Source organism: Archocentrus centrarchus, chromosome 6, assembly GCF_007364275.1.
Source record: "Archocentrus centrarchus isolate MPI-CPG fArcCen1 chromosome 6, fArcCen1, whole genome shotgun sequence".
NCBI lineage: Eukaryota > Metazoa > Chordata > Actinopteri > Cichliformes > Cichlidae > Archocentrus > Archocentrus centrarchus.
In genome coordinates, this window is record NC_044351.1 from 12,396,297 (window position 1) to 12,411,803 (window position 15,507).

General features: G+C 40.3%; 1 protein-coding gene across 2 annotated transcripts in view; it reads left to right on the forward strand.

Annotated features, from left to right (window-relative positions):
* The first annotated feature begins 5,807 nt into the window (after positions 1-5,807).
* The window catches only part of peak1 (pseudopodium-enriched atypical kinase 1), a 117,351-nt gene continuing 107,651 nt past the window's right edge, over positions 5,808-15,507 (forward strand). For both annotated transcript variants that reach the window (XM_030731711.1, XM_030731712.1), the window contains exon 1: positions 5,808-5,994. The gene's annotated coding sequence lies outside the window, so the exon portion shown is untranslated. The remainder of the gene's footprint in view (positions 5,995-15,507) is intronic.

The window sequence follows — 15,507 nt, forward strand, 5'->3', positions numbered from 1 at the left end:
TTTTTTCCCCTGTGTGAAAAGTGTTTGTGTTTTCAATAAATGCATTTACATCATGTGAGCCTTCAGTGTGTCTGGAGAGGTTCATGATATGGTGGGGAATACCGTTTGTTTGCTTGGAAATCGATGCTAAATACACAAGGTACCATTGCCCTAGATTTCTAGCTTCATGCTTTTGACGTCTTTTAACATTAGTGTGGTTTTTACAGTGGATTCAGAAAATATTCAAAATTAATCCAGATGCAAACCTAAAGAATAAAAACAAATTTCACCAAATCTTTCCCCTATTTTTGAAATGTGTGTGTATATACAGCATTTAGGCTCCTTTGGCAGAAATGACAGGTTTAATTGTTTTGGGTATCTAAATGGAAGCCTCTAAAAACTATGCATGCATGGTTTGTGCAGTTTAAATTCTTACTGGCAGGTCTTGCAGGTCAGAGTGGATGTGGACATATCTGTTTAACTGTTTAAGCCTGGGCTTAAAGTCCGAACCCCATCCTGAAGCCACTCCAGCATTTTCTTGGTTGTATGTATTGAGTCATTGTTCCTTACCTTTCCCCTCATCTCTAAGCTCTTGAGCAGTTTGTTTTCTTCCAAGGACTTCTGCATTTTTTGCATTCATCAAATGTCTAACAGGTTTCTGCAGGGAAATGCCACTGTAGCATGATGCTACTGCCACCATGCTTCACTGTTGGGAATTTTATTATCCAGATGAAGAGCGGTAGCTGGTGTTTTCCAGTGGTTGCAGTTCAGCTCAGTTGGGTTTTGTCTCAGATAATTATTGAGGCCCCAGTGCTTCTGGGAATACTCTGTGCCTTAATCAATTCTATTCAATTCATTCATTTGCTACAGTTGCACAGTAATCAAGTTCTAGACACAACTCAGGGATAATTAGGCAAGCCAGATTCTTCTGATCAGTTTGGAGTGCCACAGCAAAGGGTTTGAATACTTTTATTGTTCTCAGTTTTCAGTTATAAAACAAGTGCAGAATTTCTAAAAAGACTTTTATTTTGTCGTTTTGCCCTTGAGTTTTGATTAGTGGGCAAGTGTAAAATATCAATTTGAAATGAATTCAGCAGCTCGGAAAATGTGCAAAAAGAGTTCAGAAATTTTTTAAAACCCGCTTCATAACACTGACACTGTCAGCTGTGAACACACTCTAAAATAAGCAGCTGGTTTTATTACTTGGCATCTTTTGACTTTTGGCATCTTTTTTTATGTCTAAAAGCCTCGTTTTTAGTACGTGTACTGCGTACATAAAACTAAGAAGCTAATCTGCTGTAATCTGCTTGACTGGCACCTAAGCCTACTTACATGCAGTTGATATGTGAAGTCAAAAAGATTTGGATTGCTTAAGTGAGCTGAGCAGCTCTGCTGTAATTTGGAGAGAGAGAGAGAGAGAGATACAATTACATTGCAATCTGCAGCACATTCATAGACAATGGCTCACAGCTGTGTCATGTTTGTGAATTTACCCTCTTATAATCATATTAAGCCGCTGGAGAAGGTTGTGCCATAAATCCTTTTTAGTAAAACACTTCTATATTATGATTTGTTTGGAAATTAAACACAAATGTTTCTGTTCTCTGATGTGGAGCTGGCCATTTGGCTTGGATGTGAAGTCTAAAGTTGCTAAGATAGTACTGTACTGGTCTTTGACTTTACATTGTGAGCCCTTCCTGTTTCCTTTCACTGATGCCCGTTTCCTTGCCAGCTGACACTTCCTCTCAATGTGTCACAGCAGTATAGCCAACATTTTTTTTTCCTAACAGATGTTCTGTTCCCAGAGAAGATATGTCAATTCATACAGTGAATTAGTAATGCACCGACTGCTGGCTGCTGTGATGCAGATTGTCTGTGTTGACATGACCGTGACATTGCGAGGGTCCAGCTCCCCACAGCCAGTCTTACCTGCGCGCTGTACAGCAGTGTGAAGAGGACTCTGGCAGTTATGAAAGTTTGACATTTTACAACCTAGAATGTCTGTATCTCTATAGACTGTGTCCACAATGATGCATCATGTTCACAGTGACATCGTTAAGGTACTGATGCTTAGCAGGTTTCAGTTTCCCATTAACATTTGCAGCGAAGTACAGCAGGAGATATGCCACCACTTTTGCAGACGTTTGGTTATAGACTTAACAAATGAAAAAAAAAATGACATATATGTAAAGTTAACCTGTCCCCAAGGTTACCGCAAATGCTAGAGGAGAAGTCGGAGTCACCTGAGATAAATTTTCTGGTAGTGTTTACAAAATATGATGCCATTTGTGTTGAGGCTGAGATTTCTCAATTGTCGGGTGAGAATTTTGACCTGCTGCTGGTGGACGATAAAAATACTGAAGGTCACCAAAGTTAGTGTCTAACTCTTCATTCCTTTTACATCAGTGTTTTCATGGTCCTCCTTTATATTCACTCCAGTATATCTTCGGTCTTCTCCTCAGTCTTCTACCACTTGGAAAACCTCCAAAAGGAATCACTCGGGACACATCCACATACCCACCTCATTGGCTCCGGCTTCAGCCTCGTTGGCCCACAGCTTAGATTCATGCCTGCTGTTGGAACCCTTTAGTGTCGACCGAGAGGATCGACTGATTCACAGTGCACAATACTGTGGGGCATAAACTCGGTCTTGTGGGGCTCTGTTTACCAGTGAGACCTTTTATCTTATTATAGCTGTTTGTCTTTTTGCATCTGGGATCACCTTTTACATGCATTGCTTGGTGTGTGCAGTAGATCACAAAGCTCATTTGTATAATAAGCTTTTTATCCCTTTGATGTTGGGCCAAAGGTGTAAAAACAACGCGGAAAAGGAATAAATTGTAAACACTAGTGGCTCCCATGATGCCCTTTTTTAAATCACATTTTGACTTACGGTTCACATGTTGACCTCTTTCACTTATATCCAAGCATATCTTTATATCTTTTATGAGGACTCTTTTAGGACGTGACAGATGAGCAGCATGGCTGTGCTTCAGTCCCTCATGAGGTCCCTCTTTTTTCCCCCTTCTTCTTGCCATACCATCATCACACCCAGACTTTTGTCTTAACAAAGAGACACCCGGTCGAATACAAAAAAAAAATTCTTTCTCCTCAGTAGGGCAGCATCTGCATCTCTGGCTGGTATCCAGTCCGAGGAATGGTTGATTTTAGGTGAGAGGAGCCAGCTCCAGCAGAGAGCTACAGATCCTGGATCAGAAGAGGGAGGGAGTGACTCAGAGGAGAGAGGATGAGTCAGGCGTCATGTGCTGAATTGGCACTCGATGGTCTCACTGTCCTGAATGGTTTTTATTCCCATAATAACATGCACTATTATGGTCACATTGAGCTACCTTTTGTCAGTCAGTCAGGATTGAGCTAAGCTGGTGTTGGCTCAGTTACACGGCCTGTATGCATTTATGGAAATGTTTATCATATGTACTGAAACGCTGTTTATTATAATATATCTTCAAACAGGCTTAAATAATAAAACCTGTGCAGCAGCATCAATTTTATGTTCTTCTGTTGATTTCCCCGATTGGACATTAAGGTCCTTTATTAGGGTCAGCTGCAGAGCAGCTTCTCTGCAGCTGTGGTCTTGGTCAAAAAAAAAAAAAAAGTTGAACCCACGCATTTTGTCTGTTTCTGATCTGCTGTATCTGTAATGGCAGCTTCTCATTACGTCTGGAAGAAATTGCTTCTTATGAAAGTAAAGTGATTTAAAAGGAGACATAACACCTCAAATTAAAAAAAGAAAACTTTTTTTTTTTGGAGGGGGGGGGGGGTACTTAAAACGGAATAAGAACAACACGTGGCGAGCAAAAGTGTGAGATAGAAATGTAGCAAGATAAAGGGTGTCTGAGAGTCACAGTGATGATGGATGTTCTCCTGTGTGGTCTGTCAGCTTCTCTTCCATAATAGGGAAGAAGTTGCATGTCATTTTTCTTCTATTTCATAACGAGGAACAACGCTCTTACTTTCAGTGAGTCAGTTCAAACTTCACTGCATCTTTTCCAGCCGATCCTGACTCATGTCTCCGTCTCTCTGACTCGCTCTCCTTGGAGCCCAGCTCCAACTGCGACAAATACCAAAGTTTTTGTGATGAAATGTGCTCTTCTTATAGCATAAAAAGTAATGAAAAATTATGTGCGTGTCTATGCTTGCCTACACTGTGAGGGGTTTCCTTGCATTAAGACACTTTTGAGCTTCATGTGACTGTGATATCAAAAACGTTTTTTATAACTTTACATGCTCACGTTTTACAGATTGTTCAGACAAGCGTGGCACGCTCAGAGAAGCCCCGGGGCAACAAAGTATAAAACAACACAACTCCATCTCATTTATTCAGCTGGAGAAGGAGAGAGTTGCTCTGCACATGCCAAAAGAGGAAAATCAGTCATCCTTTCGCTTCCTTTTATCCATCATCTATCCATACTCCCACACCCCTGGAAAGTCCGTGGCCTCGGTGCCCAGGACCCGGGCAGTGAGGAGGAGGAAACAATGCCTGGAATGTGAAGAGAAGAAGGAAAAAAAAAAAAAAACCTTGAGTCATTCCCACATGTCAACCTATGGCTCAGTTCCTCCTCCTCCCCCTCTTCTCAAAGTGTGTTGCCTTCATGTTCTCCTCATATTCCCAAGTTTTCAGGTTGAGGATGTCATCTGTCCAACTAAACCAATGTTCCTGCCACCCAAGATTTTGTTTATGGGTTACTTTACATGACAGTTTTTCCTCCAAGGTAAGACTAGAACCCCAAACCCCATCAAAACCTGCTATTTCCTTTCTGTTATATACACACCAAAACACTTTGTACTTCATCACACCAAAGGTGAATGCTCTAACCTCAAAACAACACAAAAAAACTTGGGTGCCAAGTGGGCAACCTATTAGAAAAAAAAATCTAAGCCATAATTACCACTTAAGTGGGTTTTCATATGGATTTAGCTTTTAACTCTCAGCTGGCTGTGGGGGCCTGAAGGCAGCAGGAGGAGGGGATTTCTTTTTTTCCATTGGTCACTATCCCTTAGAGAAGCATGACGTCAACGAAAGACTCAATAACTGCGCTCAACGCTTTCCAATAACCATCACACACACACACACACACACACACACACACACACACACACACACACACAGAGTGTGGCTTTGTACCCATCTGTTTGCCTTCTTCTTATAAACTGTCTTTCCAAGACAGATGAGGTTTTGAATAATTAGTTTTTGATTATGAAGTATTTGAAATGAATTTGCGCTTTGAAGTGTAGCGTCATAATTTACCATCACCGATTAAGACTGTGTTGCCATTAACAGAAAGGACATGGCGCTATACAAATGTCACAACAACACTGCAAGTAATGCATTAGAACAGACTTGCAGCATGCATGTGTTTTTTATTGCTAGCCTGTTAATAGCTTGAAAATAACTCTGTTCATATATAGTCAACTCAGCCAGTATTTATATAAGCTTTATTTTAAATGTATGTACACGAGATTTAGAAGTACACGTAATTTCCCAGTGCATATTTATTATAAGGAAATATGTGTATGTAAAGTGCAATTTACTGAATCCTGTATATTTCTGTTTAGCTTTAGTTTGACCCAAAATGGAAACATGCAAGGGGAAATAAAACAGATAATTTGTAACAGTGTCCATTAAACATTATCCGTGTGTAAGTGTGTATGACTTTGTCACAGTGCGCGGCATTGCAAGCGTTTCTCTCTTTGCGACACTTTTCTTAGTCAGTTTGGCGTCTTTTGCACACTGCGCGTTCACGCGCTTCTCTGGCCAACCCAGTATCCCGGGGCGCTCGCTCCCGCGGCAGGCTGGTGGAAAAAACTGCAGCGGCTGTTGCTGGAGCCACGCAGAGAGGAGCGGTGTGCGAAAAATCACGGGCACTGGCAAGAGTTGAGCGACACACAGTCGGATTTTTTGTTATTCCTGGCGAGGGTGACGTTGTCAAAAGCGGTGTTTACGGCTGCCAAAGAGCGGTAGTATCGACGACGAGGTATTCGCCGTTCAAAAAGGTATGGAAAAGTTAGCTATGGGTTCTTTTTCCCCCCAAATTGAAAGTGTCTCAGCCACAAGTCTCACCAGTTTCTATTCGGCTGCCAAGTTTCATATTGTCAAGTAGGTACGCCGAGTCTTTGAGAAAAAGCTAGCGGTCCTGTGTTGTAATGTCAGATTTGTGCAGTCCAGAGATGTGAAGACAAGCCAGCGGAGAAGTTTGCTAGCTGCGCTCGGCTTCACCAAACTAAGAGCTAATCGCCGACAGGGTGCTGACTTTGTAACGCTGCAGCATAATGCTGTCATAACTTGAGTGAGTGAGGGCTCAAGTAGAGGGCTACGGATCAATTTGTTCAGAAAGAAGAAGGAAAAATAAAACCGATGCTACTTTTATGTGTGTGTGTGTGTGTGTGTGTGTGTGTGTGTGTGTGTTTTGCTCTGAGAGCAGTTCAGCGTACACCAGGTGTGGAAACAAGCCCATTCCCAAACACAGCTTTTGCCTGTGTTTACAAAATGGGACAGGCAGCGCTTAACTGCTGACCAAACAGGGGTCCAGGGACCACCGGGGGGGTGGGGGGGTCGTTCAGCGGGAGTGAGCGACTTGTTCATTTGAGAGAGAAGTCACCACCCTGAATGATGATAATAAACTGAGTGGGAAGAGGATGTTTCTCTGCTTTCAGCATTGTTGCCCTCCTGCCGGTAGAACACACGTATATATGCAAAAAAAAAAAAAAAAAAGTATCAGGTTTCTGTCACATACATATAGTTCCCTAAAGAATTTACTATTTTTAATGTATAAAATACATATATTGAAAGATCCTCTCTTGTGTGCGCTTTGGAGTAAGCGAGTGATAGCTAGAGTCCTCCTTGCCACGCCCATAAACAGGTGTAGGTGATCACTAGTTTGTGTCATTCTTTCCCGTCAAAGAGTCAACTGATTTCTAACACTGAGACTGAGAGAACCCGATCCCCTGTATTATCCACTTGACTAGCCATTTAAACCAAACACCACTGTGGGACCTGCTTGCAAGTGTGTTACATAAAATATACTGTTGTCCTACATTGCGACTTATTTAAAAAAGAAAAAATTAAATCCATCTGAACCTCTTTTTTTGAATGTGGCCTCTCTCATCCTTGATAATTTTTTTCTTCCACCTGTAGGATCAGGTGTGTTCCTAATACTCTATCCTCTTGTTTTGGAAGATTATCATGGATTTTGTGTGGATTATGCACTGATTTTAAATTTTAACTCTTACCTGTACCTGTCATTAGACATGAATAAGTAGGGTGGAAAACTTTATAAAGAGGGGGAAAAAACAAATAGCCAGAAGTCTCCGCAGGATCAGTTCAAAATACCCCTTTCTTTATTGTAATTAAGTATTAAATGGCCTCTAATTTTATTTAACTCTTGTGTTTGTTCAAGTATAACATTCTTCTTTTTCAGTGTCGCGAGTTACTGCCAGTGAAAGTTGACAGAAACAGATGCCGAGCTGTTGATAAATGAGTTCTGCTTTGTGCGTTCACGTGGGATTGAAGTTGTCAGTCCTTGTTTTTACTTGCTCCTTTCTCTTGTTTTGATTCCAGTGTCAACAAAGGTGGGCATCTGGGATTGTTGCTTCACCCGTTTAAGGCAGACGAGGGACGCAGGGCTGCCGATTTTCAGATTTGCCTTCTGATAAGTACCCTGTGGGTGTTTGTCCCCAGAAGTGTGTGGACAAAATTTGGTTGGATTGTTTCCTACATCTCCGAGTTGAGGACATACCTGACATTCTTTGTGGTGAGCGACAAGAAGATAGTGTTTCTTTCAGTTAGACAGAGCTGCAAGAGGTTTTGTGGTTCCCATTTGACTGATAGCCTGGCAGTAGGATATATATGGAAACGATTAGAACAACATCTAAAAGCATTTTATTTGCATATCAACTTTGTGTTTGCCTATCATAGGTGGTCAGGCGTGGTACTGATCTATGCTACCACAGTGCAAATGAGATATATGTAATCTAAATGACCTTTTCCATTGCAGTGGGCTCTTTTTGTAAATGCCTTGGATGATGCTCTGGCCTGGAGGCATGTCAGGGAATGGCATGCCTCAAAGTCTTTTTTTGTATTCTGAACTGGGATGAAAGTTGTCTTTGCTTGTTGGCTAGCTCAGTGACCCAGCGCTTTACCTGAAGTGGGCATCATTACTATTTGTTTGTCAAATAGGCGTTTTTGAAGTCTATGTTGTCATAGATTTTTAAAAATTTTTCCCCAATAAAACTAATCCTACCCGGTGAATTTGGTGAATTTGCAGCTAGAACATGGGAACACTCTTAACTGAGGCGCCTGTAAAACCAGTTGTAGTGTGAAAATGTAACAGTATTCTTTGTCAAGTTATTTGGGGGATTTTGGCATTCAATCACAATAGGTGTAACCAAGCCAGTGACTTCATATTTCCTAGAATCAGAAATGTGGAAGAATGTTCATCAGTGTGATGTTGATGGTTCAGTAATATCAGCCATCTGGACAGGAAATTTAAAGTGTCGCCATTAAATGTTTTATGAAAATGAGAACGTACAAACATAATTTTCCAGTAAGTTAATGAGCTAGAGCTTTGTGTTTAAACAGCATTGTCATGGTACATGGCAGCATTGAACACATTAAAGTAAAATATGTTTTTGATCAATTTGAGTCTCATGATTATGTTGGCGTATTGATGAGATTTTATTGATGCCAGTGTCATTATTATATATGCAGTCTTTTCTATCCCTCCATTGTGCAGATAAGAGAAATAAGAATGCAAGTAATGATGTAAATCTTTGATTAGTAACTATAAGGTGATTAATGAATTTAGCACCGTAATAGCTATATATTGGATTCTGTGTTGATTTTGTTGATGTTTTTTCTGTGCAGAAAAAACTTGGGCCTGCAAAGGGTTTCAGAGTCAGTGCTGTTCTATTTGCTTTAAGTCTGCACATATGGTAGAAACCAAGTTTACATGTGACTCAGGTGTTCGAACTGACACTGCAACAAGTTTGATGTCAGTGAAATATGCACCGCGCAGCTGTCAGAAGAAATTCCAGCACTGATGAAAAGAATTGTTAAAATTGGAGGTATGACAGTCTGATTGGATTATTTGGAACTCTTGAGGTAGTTGTGTACACCAGATTTGCCTTTTATTTCACCTAAAAACCTATGAAAGGTTTTAGTATTCCATGTCTAGTTAGCATTGTGTTTGCAAACTGCATACCATCATACTTGCTGCACAAGTGAGTGTCACAGTCCCTCAGCTTTCTTTGTCTTCCTGCTGATTTCCGTTTGCTTGTGTCCACCTTAAGGTTCTTTACCATTTTGTTAGTGCAGCCCATTCTGCTGCAGCTTTTTGGCATTTATCAGACAGAATTGACAAGGAGGAACATTTATGTAATACAGAGTCACTGGAGAGCCATGACACCCCCCAGTGTGGGTGGGACCCAATTGAGCTTAGTCTTTAAGTATTTTCTAGCAACTTTATCTTTTACTTTTGCTGTTTGGATTGGATTACAGTTTGTGGGTCTGCATACTTTAGTCTACACTAGGGCATTGCAGTATACATCATCTTTGTTTTAATCGCAAAAAAAAAAAAAAAAAATCTTTCATGAGTTGAAGGGATTTTAACTGTTTTTGGTAGTTTTCCTCTCACACTGTTAGCCTGTCATTTCATCATAGCCCATGTTTGTGTTTGCTTTTGTTCAGTGTGTGATTATCTGAAACGACACAGGTAATTGGTATTGTTATAAAAGTGTTTGCTTTGCAGAAAATTCTGCATCATAAATAAAAGGTCCTTTCTCAGATGAGAGAATGCATGCAGTATGTCTGGACTCTAAAACAGATTAAGGAAGTGTCGTGTGACACCATGACCCTTGACCCTTGAGCTAGCCTTGAAACAAAGCTTCAGCATGGTAACAGGTGTGACCTAGAGGGTTAGAGATGTACACGCATATGACCGCTCAAAGGCATTCCTGTTGTGTAGAAGTAGCAGTGGTACCAGATTCAAATCTTATTACTGCAGTTTTTCCCCTGGATTTAACTTCGTACGGAGGTTTGTAGTTTTTGCTGTTACTGACTGACAACTCTCTGACAAAAGAAGTGACTTTAGTAATCAAACATAGTTTCCAGACTTGTGGAAAGCAGTGGTATCAGGTTCACCTATGCATTCCTGATATTCAATAGACCTTCACTTAAGCAGATGTTTGAGGTGCTTTTGGTTCACTTGAGTATTTTCTTTTCATGCCACTTTATACCTCAACTCCACTACAGTCACTTTGGGCTGATGAGGTCCAGAAGCTGCAATGGTGAAAGATGCACTCAGGCATCAGTAATAATAATGATATACTATAATAGTCTGTCAGTGATTGGGCTATTTCTCTGCATTGAGTATGCAATTGCTTAAATATATTTTGATGCAAGTACATTTTTCAAAACTGGAATTTTACTTGTAATTGAGTACTTTCAATTCAGATAAAATTAATTTTGCTTAAGGTGGATAATACGTGTTTGTAGACAGGCACGCTGTGGCAGAGTAGTTGTAATGCTATTTCCGAGTCTGCTTACAAGACCCACACGCACACTGTAGTGACTGTGCAGACTTTGCAGTCACATGGATGGCACGTGGATGCCCCCACACAATGCCTCTGTGATCAAAGCTGACCCTCGTATACTCACAGTATGGATCAGGAGACCCCCCCACCCCTCACCACCACCACCACCAATGAATAAAGCCCCAGCTGCACTTAACTGTTTGAAGAAGAGAAGAATCACGATAAGGTAACATGTATCTTCCCAAAACCCGTCAGTAACAGAGTGTGATGTTCTCAGGCTTTCATAGTGATAAGATTTCACAGTGGTTCATATACAGTGTGTATAGTTCAGCTAATTTCTGAAGAAAAACAAACATCATTACTGTAAGTATAAAAGTTCATCTAACTCCTCGTCTCCATCCTCCTAACTTTGTTATTCCAACAAACGCTACAGGCAGCTGCAGTGAAGTTAGCTTGGCAACAGGAGAATAATAGAGCCATGTAGCAGTCTTGCTTCCTGTGACCTGGCATGTGTCGTGTTTGTTGTGGACACAATCACGAAAATCAGTCGGAAGTGCACGTTGCTACCAGGATCAGACTTTTTTTTTTTTTTTTTTTAATCTCATAGTTTTATGAAAATGCATTTTTCAGGTATAAGTAGCAAAAGTGTTCAGCATTTCACCCTTGCAGGACTTTTCCAATATGGAGGACTTCAAATTCACAAAAAAAAAGTCATAATGTCACAGTCCTTGTGATAAACACTGCTCACCTTTTCCCAGTGTGAGGCTTTGGGCCATGTTGCTGCGACTTTAACAAAAACACTCCAGGTTTTAGAAGGTCATTGGCACACAGTAAAGTGCAGCGTGGGCTGGAAGTCATCTCTGAAATCTTCAGCTCCGTCTGTGATCAAGGCAGAGCTGGAGCCCAGTTGCGCTTTGTTTTGGAACTCTTGATATAATTCGTGCTGGCAGCTCCAGTTTGGGGCTTATGCGGAGTACATTTTGCAGCTATCAGGCAATAACACTGCACTTACCAAAAGTCAGTGTAATGTCATCCGAGTCATCCAGGTGGGAAAATGTCAGAAGACGTTAAAAGCAAAACATTTCAGTTCCACAACAAAAAGTCCAGTAGACTGTTGGTATTTTTATTGTTTTGACTGCCCAGATTTTTTTATGAATTGGTCTAATCCTTCATAAAATAACACACATTTCATTTATTTAGGAAAGCAATGTCAGTAGCTGAAAATACAGCTGATATTTTTCATTTTCTTCCCCGATTTCGCACTCGCTCCTTGTGATGCCACGTGGTCCGGGTCGCTCACATCTCATCAGTTTTGAGTCACTGCTTGGAAGATGGTGGATAATTATGATAACAGCAGTATTTGGATCTCATATCAGACATAGGACCTCTACCTCTGCCTGGATAGTTGACCTTTTAGGACATTCATGTCTCACCCACAGCCTGTGTGACTGTTGGTGTCCTCATACATGTTGTTTATCTGCTCAGACATGCATTAAAGAACTGGGGCAGATCCTCTAATAAGCTTGACAAAGATTTGTTTCAGTATGAGGCCTGAATCCAGATACCCAGTAAAATTTGCTCCAGGATTGATTCTTCAGATGATAAGTTGCACATGTTAGTGTTGCTAATCTTTACTGCTGTGGCTTTGTTTTCTATTTTGAGATTCCATTCATTCACTGATAAAATGTTTTATTTAACCTTTAGAATAATGTTAACTTTGTAAACATTTGTGATTATCTGAGAAACTCAAGGCTATGGCTTTGTTGATAAGCTGTCCGCTCAGTGCTGACCTTGAAAATGTAAGCCTAACGAGCTATCAGCTGAGCTCCTGTTATTATTAAGCAGTGGTGCATATGAAACATTACATGCATAGTTTAATTCCTCTATTAGACAAGTAAGGTGAGACAGGTGCAGACAAAAAATATTTACTGTAGATTTTCTTAATGCTTAAGTTATGACCGTTATAGCGCTGGCCTGAAACTCGTTGCTGCTGCTCACCCCATGTCAAACTTTGTCCTTTCACTGAAGTGTGTGGTTTAGAAGTGTGTCTCCTCTTCACAGGGCAGCCAAAGTTCAGCTTTTTAGCACATCCCAAACTGGCTTCATGGGCTAAAGCTGCTCGACTCAGTGATTTAGAGGTGTCAGATATTCTCCTTTTGAACTCACTAGTGAGTGTGGGATAGACTACTCCTATCATCATCATCATCATCTTTGTCCTGTGGGGTCCATAAAACCAAGGCGAGGGGTGACGTAAAGCCCCTTTTATTATTGATGTCTTCCAGACCTTTCACCAGGTTGACTGCTTGTAAAAACCAATGCAGTGCCTCATTAATGTCTAGTTAATAGCTGATTAATGTTGGCCATGTCAAAGATTGTATTAGCTATTGTTTTTGGTGGTTAGCGTAAAGTCTAAGGGATGATATTTGGTATTTTTGGCCACATTCTTCTCTTTATTATATACAGTGGGCTATATTTTCAGATGTAAGTCCAAGAAATATGTGAGGTCATAAGCCCTTTTCTTTTTAATTTAAAAAAGCAATTAAAATAAAATGCTAAAAACATATCAGGAAGCTCAAAAAGTATTCTTTTTTTTAAAACTTTGCTGTCTTAGCCCCCTCAGTATGAGAACACAAATTACTGCCTGAGGCTGGGACGGAAGATGGCCAAATAAAAGCTAACAATATATAGTGGGAGATCAAAATCTCAGGGTGAATCTGGTTTCCAATTTCATTTAGAAGTAGAATGCCTCCAGGCTTGGTCCCACAGTTCTGCATTTCTGGTGATTAAATCTGAGATGAATTATAGTGCTGGCACTGGCAATCTCACAATTCAATTCAAGTTCTTTTGTGTGACGATTAAATTCAGAAATGTAAATCTATTCTCCCTCCAGTTCTCTTTATGCTGAATCTTTCCTCTTCTTTGCCCACTGAACTACAGGTTAAAGTTAACAGACAGAAGATTAGGGGTGGGAGGTTAAGGAAAAACTCATTTCCATCTTCGCTTGCTCGAAGATCACAATTAGGACACTTTTCATCGGAAACAGAGACTACATAGACTAATGATTTTTTTTTTTCTTCACTCCTCCCGAGTTGCTTGAATGTCTTGCATCGCTAGTTATTAAGTCAATAAATCTAAAGTGCAATCTAGCATTTTTGTTTGAATGTGATCTATAAGACAGAAGATTGTTCAGCCTAAAATTATTAACTGATGTTACCACAAACATAATCAAATCAGAATTGGAGTACATGAGTGCTGTACTTGCGCCAAACTGTTGCTTTCACCTACCCATAACGCATGAAGGGTAAAGCAAATGACTGAATTGCGAGTACATTAAATTTAAACCTGACATGCTAAACAATGGGACATCCAGATGCACTCGAGGCCACCCTGCTTGTGTGCACTGCGCACTTACACATGCACACATTTCTGACACTGTCGTCATGTATCTCTGGAGTAGGTGAAAAATATCCCCTGCATCACTGGTGTTTCTCAGCGTTAGTTTTTGATCTAGCAGAGTGCTGGCACCAGTCTGGCCTAGTGACTGCTTTAGGGGATTTGCTCTGACAGATAGTCTGACTTTTACACTGGACCAGTGTTACCGAACAGGGAAACAGAAAGCCCCCTGACAAAGCCTGTCCAGGGAAAGGGGGAAAAAAATGCTGTCCGTCTCTCTCTCTGTCTCCATGTCTGTAGTTTATTTTATTTTTTTCTATGTTGAATTTTGGAGAATAGTTCCAAGCAGTGTAGATTTAAAATAAGTGTTACATGAGCTCTAATTTTAACTGCCTTGACACTGTATTGAACTCCATATATGGCAGGATAATCTTCTCTTGCAAAATCAATCTGTGGTGATGCATCTGCACAAGTATTTGTTTGCGTTAGGACAAAGCCTCTGTGAGGGGTTGGAGCTGCAGTGATGCCAAAACAATTCTGGCCCTCTGGAATGTGTTGAGAGCACTTTTGGCCAGACCTTAACCTCAGTAACTCTTTTGGACTCACCTTGCATCTTAAAATAACTTGCTACATGTTGTGCTGAAATCTCTCAGACATAACTGGAGGCTATTGGACTCGTTTACCGTCGAAGTGAACCTGAAGTTAACATTTTCAGGGTGAAATATGGTTGGATTTGTTGGGTATCAAAAAGCCTATCAGTTCCACAGCTTTGCCTGTATCTAGTTCCATAAATGACAGATGAGTGTAGTCCCTCTTTACATATCCAAAAATGCAAATGTTTTAAGTCTTCTGACAGTTCTGATTTCTTAACTAGATCATTGTGACTCAGTTATTCCCATTCAAATGTAGAATTTAGAAATAGTCTGTTATTTATCTTTTTCCCTTACAGTCAGATTCCTTGTTTTTCCGTGGCTGTTTCTAATCTTTTTCTAATTCACTGATGAACACAGCTGACATTTGCCTTCAGTTACTTGAGCTTTAGCTGATTTGGGCATTGGGAACATTGTGTTAAGTGCTGTCTTGAACTGTAGTGGGCGACCGAAATGTATGCTGGCAGTGTAGTCTCTACGATCTAATCACTGTTTTATTACTATTTCGTACAGCATAGACCATCAAAGAATCCTAATGGCAGTGAACCCAATTTTCACATCATAAACTGAATAGTGTGGAGTTGGCACATAAATTACTGGCAAAAATGGAGACCCATTTGGGTGTGGACAATGCAGTAAAATTTATAGCTGGCCAGTTCATATGGCCAGTGTAACAGTGCTGATGAGAATGTATTTCAGTAACATGTTGCATATAAAATCACATTTGCTATCACATTAAATTGCAGAGTGAAGGTGGATAAACAGACACGGCCTTATTAGGAGAATATAAAAATCTAAAGCACTTTAATGTCATCATAAAACAGAAATAAAACAAAAGAAAATAAAAAATGCATAACCAAAACAATAATCTGCATTCAGGTTTTTAATTATTTGGCATGCGGCTGCTGATTTTACATACACTCCCCTCCAAAAC